We start from the raw sequence: 14,150 nt of genomic DNA on the forward strand, positions 1-14,150 counted from the left end.
TGGATCAACGCTCTCCATCAACCCACATCAGATGTATGGCAAGTATAGAGGCAAAATTAGGTTGTGTTAAGTCTTTCATAAATCTAAAAAGGGCTTAATTTCTACCAGATAGATTATATTTGTGTCCTCCAGATCTTATGGTGAAATGTGATCCCCAGTGTTGGAGGAAGGGCCTATTGGGAGGTGTTTGAGTCATGGGGCCCGATCCCTTATGAATGGCTTGGTGTCACCCTTGAGGTAATAAGTGAGTTCCTGGTCTTTGAGTCCACCTGATCTCTGTTGTTTACCAGTGTGCGGCATTTCCACCTCTCTCTTGCTCCTGCTCTTGCCATGTGACACACTGGCACCCCCTTTGCCTTCTGCCATGACTGAAGGCTTCCTGAGGCCCTGACTAGAAGCAGATGCCACTGCCATGCTTGTACAGCCTGCAGAGCTGTGAGCCAATTAAACCTCTTTTTATTATAAATTACCTAGCCTCAGGTGTTCCTATTAGCAATGCAAATGGACAAATACGTCATCTCATCCAACCTAACTAACATGCATTCTATACTGATAAGACAAATGAGAAAAGCAAGAAGAGATAAGTTCACAATTTTCATTTGGGACCACTTGCTATGGCAAGGACAACAATAAAATCTGGATTTTATGACAAGGTGCTATGTCCAGAACTGCCTTTCTACTGAGAATGCCTGCATGGGGGTGTGGAGCAGGGAGTCAGTCATCAGCTAAAATTACTCCAAAAACAAAAACAAGCTTTAAGGGGGACACTGAGGTATCATCATGCATTGACAATGACAGTGGGAACATGGCATCTCACTGCCTACAGAAGTTACCAGTCTCTAGGTCCTCCGTGCAATATGGGGTGACTGACAATTGGAAAGGAATGGTGTCAGCCATGAAGACTCCCTGCTGTTGGGTTCTCTCTTGCTTTTGTCCTGTAGCTGCCTACCTCCTCAGCCCACCCACAGGTGGCCACCTGTGGCCAAACTTGGGATTATGGCCCAGGATGAGGCGTGTTTAAAAGAAGGTATCATCCTTCATGAGATCATGGATCCAGACAATAATCAACAACAGATGCTAGACTATTTAGGAGAGCAACAAATGGGAAACTTATCAGGTGGAGCAGGCTGATAGCGCCTGAGCACACTGGGCCACACTAACGTCACCAGGCAAGGGGTCACCAGACATCACGTGACTCTTCATGAGTTGCAGCACGAAATGCCCAGCACCACCCATGAGAATTTTTTATTTTATTTTTTTAAAGACAGGGTTTTGCCATGTTGGACAGTCTGGTTTCAAACTCCTGACCTCAAGTGATCCACTTGCCTTGGTCTCCCAAAGTGCTGGGATTACAGGCATTAGCCACTGCGCCCAGCCCATGAGAATTTTTGACAGAAGAAATCAGCTGGAATCTAACCAAGCCTAGAGCTCTAACTACCAAGTTCCTGGAAATACAGGAGAAAGAGGAACACAGTAAAAGTCACTAAGAGGATGGAATCAGTAGGACCCTAAATGTGGGAAATTTTGAATAACTAAGATAAGCTTGAGTCTGTTTGACTCTCAGATACCATAGGCTGAGTGACTGAAACAACAGAAATTTGTTTCTGGGAAGTCCAAGATCAAGGTGCCAACTGATTTGGTTTCTGATGGGGAGCTCTCTTCCCAGCCTGCAGACAGCCACCTTTTTGCTGTTCCTCACCTGGTGTCTCCTCTTATAAGGACACAAATCCTGTCTTACTAGAGCCTCGTCCTTATGAGTTTATTTAACCATAATTATCTCCTGCAGGCCCTATTGCCAAACACAGTCACATTAGGGGTTAGGGATTCATTGTATGGATTTGGGAGCAGGAGGTACTCAATTCAGTACATAGCATGAGTCATGCAAGGGCCTCCTCACTAAACAAAGAACATCTGCATCAACGGGAACTTTTGTTGCCACCACTTCCCACCCTAAATTTGAAAGATGCTGATGGGATATTTAAGTCTCTCTCTCAGTGGGGACCAATCCCTTTTTAAGTCTCTCTCTCTTAGTGGTGATCAATGGTGGTGATCCTGGGTGTGTTCCCATACCTCATTCACTTCAAGATGTTGACTGAACACTTCCTGTGTGCCAGACTCATGTCAGGAGCCTCAGTTGTCCCAGTGAGACAATATAGCAAAGAAGATAACTGCCTCAAGGAGCTTATGGTCTAGCTTGCTAGGGAAGCTAGACTGTCTAGAAAAAACTCTAGGTTTTCTTGTTTAGAAAACCTAGAGTCGAATGAGAGGAAAGAAGACAATTGCAATTAAAGTGAAGAGGACCAGCATCTTCAGGAACATTTAAATAGTGTCATGTGTTGCTTAGCAACAAGGATGCATTCTGAAAAATGTGTCATTAGGTGATTTCATCATTGTGTAAACATTGAGGGTGCACTCACACAAATGCAGATGTATGACCTACTGCACACCTGTAGGGGGCACTTACTATGAATGGAGCTAGCAGGACTGGAAGTTGCTCTGGGTGAGTCAGTTAGTGAGTGGTGAGTGAATGTGAAGGCCTAGAACATTACTGTACACTGCTGTAGACTTTATAATACTGTCTACTTGGCCTACAACATTTATTAAACATTTATTTTAAAATACTTTTTTCTTCAATAGTAAATTAACCTTAGCTTACTATAAATTTTTACTTTATAAACTTTTTAATTTAACATCTTGACTTCTTTATAATAACACTTAACACACACACACCATACAGCTACACAAATATATTCTCTATGTCTTAGTCTATCAGCTTTTTCCTATTTCTTTTTTTTTTTTTTTTTTCTGAGACAGAGTTTCACTCTTGTTACCCAGGTTGGAGTGCAATGGCGCGATCTCGGCTCACCGCAACCTCAGCCTCCTGGGTTCAGGCAATTCTCCTGCCTCAGCCTCCTGAGTAGCTGGGATTACAGGCACGCGCCACCGTGCCCAGCTAATTTTTTGTATTTTTAGTAGAGACGGGGTTTCACCATGCTGACCAGGATGGTCTCGATCTCTTGACCTCGTGATCCACCCGCCTCGGCCTCCCAAAGTGCTGGGATTACAGGTGTGAGCCACCGGCTTTTTCCTATTTCTAATTTTTTTTTAATGTTTTAAACTTTTTTGTCAAAAAGAAAGACACAAACACACACATTAGCGTAGGCCTACACAGGGTCAGGGCCATCAATACCCCTGTCTTCCACCTCCACATTTTGTCCCACTGGAAGGTCTTCAGGGGCAATAACACGCATGGAGCTGTCATCTCCTATTATAGCAATGTCTTGTCTTGGAATCCTCCTGAAGAACCTGCCTGAGGCCATTTTAAAAGTAACTGTCTTGGATTAAGTAGACAGAGTACATCCTCAAATGATGATGAAAGTATAGTATAGTAAATACATAAACCAGTAACATGGTTATTTAGTATCATTATTAAGTATTATGTACCATACATAATTGTATGTGCTAGACTTTTTTTTTTTGAGAGGGAGTTTTGCTCTTGTTACCCAGGCTGGAGTGCAATGGCGCGATCTTGGCTCACCGCAACTCCGCCTCCTGGGTTCAGGCAATTCTCCTGCCTCAGCCTCCTGAGTAGCTGGGATTACAGGCACGTGCCACTGTGCCCAGCTGATTTTTTGTATTTTTAGTAGAGACGGGGTTTCACCATGTTGATCAGGATGGTCTCGATCTGTTGACCTCGTGATCCACCCATCTCGGCCTCCCAAAGTGCTGGGATTACAGGCTTGAGCAACTGCGCCCGGCCCGTGCTAGACTTTTGTACAACTGTCAGGGCAGTAGTTGTGTTTACAGCAGCATCACCACAATTACAAGAGCAGTGTCTTGTGCGACCATGTTCCCGTGGCTAGACACCACCAGGTGATAGAAATTATAATCTTAGGACACCACCGTTGCTTATGGGGTCTGTTGTTAACTGAAATGTTGTTATGTAGCCCGTGACTGCACAAACACAGAAAGGCTGAGTCTACATTCCTGTGCTTCTGTATTTTAAGGTTGCTTGTGATAGAGATTAGTCAACATTGGTCATTCGTCAACAATGCATTTTGTGGAATGGAGAAGTCTATAGTCCACCAGAGTGAATCAGCAAAGTTAACACTAATAAGTTTTCTCTTTCTGGCCGTTTCTAGACCAATGGGTCTGTGTCATTATTTCTGTTTTCACAATATCACTACTAACCTCCATCACGTTTTTTTTTTTTTGTTTTTTTTTTTACATAAACTCTGCCTTCCAGGCCCAGCTTCCCAAGTCACCTTTTGATTGATTAAAGTCATCGAGACCTTTATGGAGGAGGATCTTCAGGGAAATGTACCCAAGTCTGAGTCACTCAGAAATGGACCAGTGATGCTAGGGGTTTCCTGTTTTCCCCCTCTTCCCTGTCCCTAACACTTACCACTGTTACAGGAACCCGACGATGAGTAGACCTGGAAAGCCCAGCGTCCACTTCTGGCCTGCCTGTTATAACCAGTGGTCTCTAACCTTTTTTAGTACCAGGGACCGGTTTCATGGAAGACAAATTTTCCACAGACAGGGGAAAAGGATGGAGCGTACAACCTAGATCCCACGCATGCGCAGTTCATAATAGGGTTTCTGCATCTGTGAGAATCTAATGTTGCTGCTGACCTGACAGGAGGCGGAGCTTAGGTCCCCTATCAGTCCGTGGCCTGGGAGTTGAGGACCCTTGCTATAGGCCACTTAGATGATCTACCCAGAAAGCAGCCTCAGAGACTCTTCCAACAAGTTCAGTTTTGATGAAACCTGCCCTGCCACAGCAACATGAGCTTAAGGAAATGTTACTGTAATTACCTGACCCTATACCTGGTTTCCAAGGCCAGCAGCTGGAGATGTCTTACTGTTAGCTTTTGAGCTAATCACAAGTGCTCACTTCCAGCTGCTGGGTGAGCAGTGAAATCAAAATAGCTTCTGACAGTGATTATCCTGGCAAGGGGGATCCCATGCTAAGGGTGAAGCTAGACGTTTCTCATTTTTACAGGGAAAAGCAAGATTTACTGCCATTAATAGTCAGAAAATCATCTGTGTTGCCTAGTGAGGGTTCTAAAGATTGGATTCTATGTCAAGGCTCAGGCAAGGTGACAGTTGCTCCTTGCACAGGTGACATTAGGACTTTCAACCTGTCAGCTGCTGCATGAGGCCTGGCATGGCAATCATCATGCAAAGGCACACTCTTAAGGAGCACGGTAAGTACTACTGTAATTCTTACCTTTATATTCTACTACTAGTATCTTAGTTCAGGCTATGATAACAAATACACCGTAGGCTGGTTATATCTGTGGCTTAAACAACAAGCATTTATTATCACAGTTCTGGAGGGGGGAAGTCCAAGATGGAGATGCGGGCTGGTTCAGTGTCTGACGAGGATTCACTTCCTGGTTCATAGGTGGCGCCTCCAGGCTGTGTCCTCACTTGGCGGAAGGGGCTAGGGAGCTCTCTGGTCTCTTCTTTTTTTTTTTTGCCAATCAGTTTGAGCTAATCAGGTTGCTCAGGTTAGCCTTGAACTGATGACCTCGCCTTTGCGAGCGCCATGAGCTCCGGCGGGAGCCACTTTGGACCCCGTCTGGTCTCTTCTTATGAAGGCATGAATCCCATTCATGAGGGCTCCACTCTCCTGACCTAACCACTTCCCAAAACCCCACTGCTTCATACCATCATGTTGGGCTTTAGGATTTCAACATACGAATTGTGGGGGGACAAAACATTCAGTCCATGACAACCAGATTCTGCCAGAGGATCCCCTCAGAGTCTTCCCTCCCTGGGCTTCATGGTGGTGATGGTGGGGATGCTAAGCTGAGTGGATCTCATGCTGCAGTGTGACCTCCCCAGCAAGCCACCATATTTTTCATTAGCCAGTTGTGGAAGGTACCATTATTGGTCCAATTCTCCAGACCTCTCTGTATTTAGATCTTTTCTCCATGACTTTACAGTTTTTCCCACAAAAGGTAGAACATATTTCCCAGTTTCCCCCTTCCTTCAACTTTGGCCGTGGGACTAGTGTTGGCCAATAAATTAAAGTGGAAGCGAAGGCGTGCCTTTACAGGCCTTGCTGCTTCTGCTAGCGCTCTCCACTTTTTGCCTGTGCCTGGCCATGCCGAGAACTTGCCCCAGACGCGCTGGCTCCTTCACCAGGGTCACAGAGTGACCCTGAGCCCAGACTTCCTCAAGAAACCACCCTCCGCTGATGCTCAGAAGCAGATGGCTCAGCTGAACCCAGCCCAGATCAGCCAAACCCCAGCCAACCTTGAGGCTTCCCAGTTAAGGAACCACCAGCTGCTGCATGCGCAACCCCAAGGCTCCTGGCTAAGAAACCACTTGCTACTGTATGCGACGTGATTCGTGGTTTCGTGGTAAGCAGTAGAATCGTGCTCATAGTCACCTGACACACAAGCATCTTCTTTAACATTTTTTTGGGGAGTTGCCAACTTTAGTTGCAGTTAAGAGACGAGAGTTAATAATTTTTGTTTTAGCAATTCTAATGCAGCTGCAAGGTATCAAAGATTTTTCTTTTCCCTAATGAGTGCTTCCCTTTAATGAAGGCTGCTTCAGTCCTCCCTGCAGGCCCACTAGAGTCTCCCAGCGGTACATGTCAGCAGGAGCCATCAGATATTCCAAAAAATCTTCTTTCTCTAGAGGATGTAGGCAGTGAGCACCCAGAGGGCAGTGGCAACAATGTTCTGAGTCACGTGCTCCCTGTGGGACTGGTTGTCCTCCAGCTTCCACTGAAAGGGGAAGTAGGTCTCAAATACCTCATGGGCAACATACACCAGAATAGAATTAATTCCTGTATAAAAGAACAGGTTCCTGTCCACAGCCCCTTCACATCCACAACCAGGTACAGGACCAGCAGAACGAAGAAGGCAAAAGAACTGAGCGTGGTGACATATGAAAGGGATCGGAGATTTTTGTTTACTGGAATAAAACCTTCATTTTCAGAAACTTTTGTCAGAGCAACAGAAATGAGCCCAAGAATACAACACAAAGCAGTGAATCGAACCAGGATGTCTGCAGTCTGAGCCTTGTAGTACAATAGTATTTTTCCTGCCTGAACTACTAAAAAGGCCATCACGATGGAGTGGATGGTGCCCAGGATGTCCTCGGGATCATAGGCCACCTCAGTGTGGAAAAGCACAGCAGAAGATGGGCGCTGGTAAAGGCGATCGTCTCCCAGCTGCAGGCGGTCCATGTAGCCCGCAGCTCCTCCAGTACAATTTGGATACTTGCCAAAATCTCCAATGCCCCCAGGACCAAGATAACCAGTAGGGCACCCAGGGACTGGCAGGAGGAGTGTCAGGCCCAGCCCCAGGCCTTCCAGCGCCAGGATGTGAAGCCTCTACGACCAGCTGGACATTATGTCTCGAAGAAAAAGGCAGCTCCTCTCCGAGGCACAATGTTCAGGCACAGGATTAACAAAGAGGAGCTCCAACACAGCAACCACAAAGCAAGTCACCCCCAGCGCTGCAGCACACCAGGAATGCGCACCTTGTCCCAAGACAATGGACCAAGGCAATAATTGGGATCCACAATGATAATTCCTATGCAGATTAACAGGAAACTCCTCCATGCAATCTTCCCCAGCACTCTGAAGTTTGAATATCCCCATTGCAGCATAGAAGTGATTGATAGAAAAATGGAAGATCCCATAATAAATACAAACCATGGGAACTCGAGGTCAGCCACCGTCAACCCATTCCAACTGGTGTGTTTGAAGTACCAATATTTTCCTTCTCCATAATTGACAAAGACCATGAGTATGACAGCAATCCCCCTGAAGGTGTCTGTGCCATGGAGAGGGAGCCACAGGGCAAATGGATGCCACATTGCTGGCTGGATGTCACTATCGAGAGGGTCTGTCCTGCTGGGAGATCCCAGCTCAGAATTGATGAGGCGATCAGTTTCTCAAGAACTTATGGCCTAGAAATTCGATTATTAAAGTCATCCAAACTCCACAAGAGCCTCAGAAAAGATACCACAATGATGAGAGCGAGACCAATAAGGAATGCAGTGCTCACGGGAAGGTTACTGTCGGGTGGATCCCCATTCACAGCCCGGTCACAGGCAATTTCACTAACTCCATTATGAATGTACTTTACCGAGAAAGAATAGTTTCCAAATTCTCCACATTCGTATTCCAGCCTACAAACTTCTTTCTCTTCCAAGGTGTTGTTCAGCTGTAGGATAGATCTGTGCTGGGTGCTGACAGGGACAGCTACAGTGCTAGGCTTCCCCACTTTTGGGCTCTGAGGAACATTTACCAGAACCTGAAACAAGCAGTGATAACAGGATTCCGATTTCCAGTAGACAGTCAAGTTGGTCCCAAGGAGTTCATTATGAATGAGTAGCAAAGCCTGATCCATCTTCAGCAACACGTGTCTTTTTTTGTCTAAGTCTGGTGGCAGCACCTCAAAGATTTTTTTTTAAAAGGTTCCTTATAGTGCTAAAGGCACAAAGGAGACTTCACTCTTTTCCAGGCGTGCCATTGTCCATTCATTCACAAACTCATGGCTCCCATCCGCGATGGTTATTACAGAAAATAAGCTCTACAACTAGATACACATTTAAGTTTGGTTAAAGATAAATTTGTTTAAAAATAAATAGATCAATACAATCCATTGATTTTAAAAAGTTTCCTTTTTTTTTTCATTTATCCTCTCCCCAAAAAATGTATTGAGAGTCTCCTCGGTGCCAGGAACTATCTTAGGCACTGGGACATCAGGGAACCAAATCACACCGTGTCCTAGGGACAGACATTCTGCAAGGGCTGAGCCACTTTTCCGCCAGCTCTGCCCACTTTGTCTTTATGTCTTTGGTTAGACTAAAGGAAGAACCAGAGCCTGTGTTTGTAAAGCCACCCAAGCAGGCTAAATAGAATAGAACAGACCATAAAATGGTGACAGCCCGGCTCAAATATCAGTTAGGCTCCACCAGCAGAAAATGCAATTGTATATTTTCTAAAAATCAATTTAAACTTAAAAATTATCTTTGGGGGCCGGGCGCTGTGGCTCACTCCTGTAATCCCAGCACTTTGGGAGGCTGAGGCAGGTGTATCACAAGGTCAAGAGATTGAGACCATCCTGGTCAACATGGTGAAACCCCGTCTCTACTAAAAATACAAAAAATTAGCTGGGCATGGTGGCGCGTGCCTGTAATCCCAGCTACTCAGGAGGCTGAGGCAGGAGAATTGCCTGAACCCAGGAGGCAGAGGTTGCGGTGAGCTGAGATCGTGCCATTGCACTCCAGCCTGGGTAACAAGAGTGAAACTCCCGTCTCAAAAAAATAAATAAATAAAAATAAAAATTATCTTTAAGGCTGGGTGGGGTGGCTCATGCCTGTAATCTGGGCACTTTGGGAGGCAGAGGTGGGCTGATCACTTGAGGTCGGGAGTTTGAGACCAGCCTGGCTGACATGGTGAAACGCCATCTCTAGTAAAAATACAAAAATTAGCCAGGCATGGTGGTGCACACCTGTAATCTCAGCTACTCCACAGGTTGAGGCAAGAGAATCACTTGAATCTGGGAGGCGGAGGTTGCAGTGAGCTGATTGCCACTGCATTCTAGCCTGGGCAACACGACAAGACTCTGTCCCGAACAAAACAAAACAACAATAACAACAATTATCTTTACATTTACAGAGATATTTGTACACCCATGTTGGCCCTTAGTCCCAGTTGGGTTACCGTAGCAATATTATTTGCAATAGGCAGAAGGCAGAAGCAACTGAAGAGTACCTTGATGAATGAATGTATACGAATATACATATGTGAGTGTATATATATATACCACATTTTGTTTATTTATTCATATAGGTAAACAGAACTTCTTCATCTATTGGTGTACATGTAATTATGTATATATCACACATATAGTATATACATGTGAAAAATATTTAGCCTTAAAAGGTGAAGGCCATTTTGACACATGCTATAATGTGGATGAACCTGAGGTCTTCATACTAAGTAAAGTGTACCCACACAAAGGTAAATACTGTATGATTCCACTTCTATGAGGTATCAGAAATAGTCAAATTCATAGAGACGGAAAGTAGAATGGAGGTTGCCACTGACTGCAGGGAAGGAGAGAATCAGAAGTTAATTGGTTCAAAATAGTTTGTGTGTGTGTGTGTGTGTGTGTGTGTGCGCGCGTGCGCATGTGTGTGTGTGTTGGGGGGTGGGGGGCAATAAAAACGAAAGTCTGGGTACAAAAGCTCTGTGTGATGTCCACTGGGGCACTCAGCCACTCTGATCCTGGTAACATCATCTTAATTTAAGGGATTGGCCCCAAGAATAAAGGGGCCAGAGTTGATGGAGACTGAGTTTCAGTTTGGAAAGTCAAAACGTTCTGGAGATGGATGGTGGCCATGGTTGTACAATGTGAAATGATCCTAATGTCACTAAACTAGATATTTAAAAATGGTGGAGATAGTGTATTCTGTTATGTATATTTCACCACAATTAAAAAAAAAATAAAAATGAACTTTAAACATTTAATCCACCACACCATAAGCCAAAAAGCTCTGTGTGACCTTGAGTGGGGCATTCAGCCTCTCTGATCCTGGGTGGCATAATCTTAATTTAAGGGGTCAGCCCCAAGGATAAAGCCTCTGTTTCTCTCTGGCAGAATGAGTTATGTTATATGTCATCCTTCTTTGGCTGACCCATGTACAAGGTCCATGCCAGTCCAGGCTCCCACAGGCATCAGGTGCCCCTTCCTGCAGTGTGAAATTGCTTTGCAGACTTCAAACAGCAGGACTGTTTCCCGTTGCTCTGATGCCACAGATTTGGGCTTCACAATTAACCTGCTAGTCATCGTTTTCCCTTGACTCTAGCACGCCTGCTCCTCTACCAGGAAAATAAGATTTTTTGGAAAAGGAAGGTCCACACTAAGGCCATGTTAATTAGTACTTGGTTCACAGAGAACAATAGCTCATTTAGGAATCACTTTCTTGAGACAAAGACAGGATAAATATCTGCTAGATTTGATGCCAAGGGTGTCATGTCTTAAAGCATGCCTGGGGATGCTTTCCTGTCAAGAAAAAAAAAAGACATGAATGTTTTTCATTGAACAAGAAGACACAATTGGTTTTCCTCTGTGTAGGCAGCAGCAGCCTCTCTGTGCGGCTCTGGTAGAATGGTCTATGCTCTGCAGAAAGGCAATAGGATGGCATGAAGGAATGCTTCCGCTTCCAGATGGACAGCTGAAGGATAGGTAGCTGGAAAGGTGTGCGCTGGGCCAAGTCTGAGAAATGCTGAGATGATGCAAGCTCTCAAATGGCACCACAGAAACCAAGCATATCAAAGGTCAAAGGAAGATTTTCAAGAGAAAACCGAAGCCTTGGATGGCTAGAGGAGTTCCGGATTTTCAAGGGGCTCCTGAAAATAGGCTTTATATATATGTGTGTGTGTGTGCATATTTGTATATACACAAAACATTTTCTCTCATAAGAGGGGCTTTGTACAATTGATTTTTGTTTTCAGAGGTATTGCTCAGTCTATCTTGCCTTGGTATCTACCAAGCAGTGTCACTCACACACAATTCTAGAGAACTGGTGTGTGTGTGTGTGTGTGTGTGTGAAGTGAAGGTATTCACTGAACTGTCATGTCAGATGTAAGCAGGTTGGCAGCAACAGCACAGGTGTCTTTCATTGCAAATAGCAACCAGTATCAGTTTGGTACCTGCCACAGTTGGGGGCTCTGGGAGGCTGACACTGAGGGGCTGGTCAGCATGCAGGATGCTTCTTAGGGGCATAGGATTGACCCCAGTGGAGCTTCTAGAGGGGCTGGAAGCCAAATTGCAAAGAGGGAGGAGGTGGGCTGCCATGCCAAGACTTCAGCTGGTCACAGGGAACTCCGAGCAGCATGGCCTTCTAATCCAACACTGCCTTCTACGAGATTATACACAATTTTCATTGGTCCACTAAACTAGGTCAGGCAACTGATGTTCAGCTGATTAGAGGCTCCTAGGGACCCTACAGATTCCGAGGAATCTGCATGGGGAGGAGGTGCTGGCCAGGCTCTTATACCCACATATGCATCACTCCCTGAATAGGGGCTATCATTGGGAAGGAGGTGTGGCCCTTGGGCAAGGGGACTATCTTCAGACATGGCAACCCCCAAAGAGGGCTGATAACTGAGGGTGGTCTTTCAGCCACTGGGAGAATAAGACCTTCATTCCTGAAGGGGAATTTGGGCTTCACACCATTGTGTCTACCAAGGGAATGAATGACTGGAAAGAAGGAAGACAGGGACAGAGGAAGAGAGAGAGGGAGGTGAGAGAGAAGGGACAGAGAAAAAGGGGAGTGCAGGAAGGAAGGAGGAAGGAAGGAAGGAAGGAAGGAAGGAAGGAAGGAAGGAAGGAAGGAAGGAAGGAAGGAAGGAAGGAAGGGAAGGCAGGCAGGCAGGCAGGCAAGCTGGCAGGCTGGCTGAGTGGGGAGGATCACCTGAGCCTGGGAGGCAGACGCTGCAGTGAGCTGAGATCATGCCACTGCACTCCAGCCTGGGCGACAGAGTGAGACCTTGTTTCCAAAAAAAAAAAAGGAAGAAAGAAAGAATGAGGAAAAGAAAGGAGGAAGGAAGGAGAGAAAGAAAGAAGGAAAAGAAAGAGAAATAAAGAGAACGAGGAAGGAAGGAAGGAATATATTAGCTGCTGCTTACATTTTAGTAAGTGTAGAGAGCAGGCTGGGTGCTGTGGCTCATGCCTGTAATCTCAGCACTTTGGGAGGCTGAGGCAGGTGGATCACCTGAGGTCAGGAGTTCGAGACCAGCCTGGCCAACATGGTGAAACCCCATCCCTACCGAAAATACAAAAAATTAGCCGGGTGTCTTGGTGGATGCCTGTAATCCTAGCTACTCGGGATGTTGACGCAGGAGAATAGCTTGGACCCAGGAGGCAGAGGTTGCAGTGAGCTGAGATCACACCACTGCACTCCAGCCTGGCCAACAGGACTGAAACTCCTGTCTCCAAAAAAATAAAAGGAAGTATAGCAAGCAGTAATCACCCGTCATCAGAAACCACAGGGATTCCTTTAGGAGGGAGATCAAAGCAGGATAATTCAGGGCTGAAGGACAATTTAGAGCCATCATGCTGAACCATGATACTATTGTGATCCTCACCATTTGACATTCTCAGTCTTACCAAGGAAGAAATGATCTCAGGCCAGAGAAGCAGTTTGTTTTCAGGCCCACAGAAACAATGTTGCAGAGAAAAGTCAGTCTTACCAAGGAAGATATGATCTCAGGCCAGAGAAGCAGTTTGTTTTCAGGCTCACAAAAACAATGTTGCAGAGAAATGCAGTCCATCTCTCTTCTCATCTCTGATCTTGCTTTCAACCCTGCCTTGCTCTCTGACCTCCTCTCCTGGTCTCTGCTTCTCTTTTTTTTTCCTTGCTTTTTCTCTGCAACTAGTCTCATTTGGGTCTTCAAGCATCAAAACACCTCTTAGGCCCTGTGGTACCTTGGCAGCATTGTTCTTCGACAAAAGCCTGAGTCACTGGCCCCATGGCAGCTAACAGTAAAAGGCCACTCCACCCCCAGCAGTGCCTGTTAATCCTATAATCCAACACCGACTTCTACAAGACTATACACAATTTTCATTGGTCCACATTTCAAGTAGGTCAGGCAGCTGATGATCAGCTGATTAGAAGCTCCTAGGGACCCTACGGATTCAGAGGCAGCGGGGTAGCTTGTAACTTCAGAGGCGACATCTTTCTGAATCAGCGCAGGCTGCTGAAGAATTCTAATCTTGGTGGCACTTGAAGCAATTTAGAGTAATGAGCCTCTGAAGACATCCTTTAAATGGCAAGCCCCCTCTGCTGAGCCATTTTTGGATACAGTAGGGCTTTTAGTCTTTCTGTTAAAAGGAAGTTTAAAAAAACCTGTTTTTAAGAGAGAAAGTACAATAATCTTTTCCATGGAAAAGTCAAGTTTGTTTAGTAAAAGCTTTTTGGCCAGATCAAAATATGAATTTGCTAGTAGAATCTGACAGTCCATGTCACAAATCCCTGGTTGTGATCGAGGTGGCATCACCCCAGGAGTTCATGTGTGTGTAGTGCAGTGAGCTTTTCCCAGGAAATGAGATTAGAATTCTGGTGCTCATTGCTACCTAGAATTTCTAGATACACTTGGGTAAGAC

At 45.5% G+C, this 14,150-nt stretch overlaps 1 long non-coding RNA gene and 1 pseudogene across 3 annotated transcripts in view; both read right to left on the reverse strand.

Moving 5' to 3' along the window:
• LOC108588170 (uncharacterized) overlaps positions 1-14,150 on the reverse strand; it is a 45,352-nt gene that overhangs the window by 9,943 nt on the left and 21,259 nt on the right. Inside the window, exon 1 of one of the 3 annotated variants that reach the window (XR_013526054.1) lies at positions 2,071-2,269. The exons of the other annotated variants lie outside the window; for them this stretch is intronic. This is a non-coding gene — a long non-coding RNA (uncharacterized LOC108588170). Of the gene's footprint in view, positions 1-2,070; positions 2,270-14,150 lie in introns of those variants that run through there. 3 annotated transcript variants of the gene reach the window in all.
• On the reverse strand, positions 5,311-8,607 carry LOC100407603 (heparan-alpha-glucosaminide N-acetyltransferase pseudogene; annotated as a pseudogene).

This window comes from Callithrix jacchus, chromosome 14 (assembly GCF_049354715.1).
Source record: "Callithrix jacchus isolate 240 chromosome 14, calJac240_pri, whole genome shotgun sequence".
In the NCBI taxonomy this organism is placed as follows: domain Eukaryota; kingdom Metazoa; phylum Chordata; class Mammalia; order Primates; family Cebidae; genus Callithrix; species Callithrix jacchus.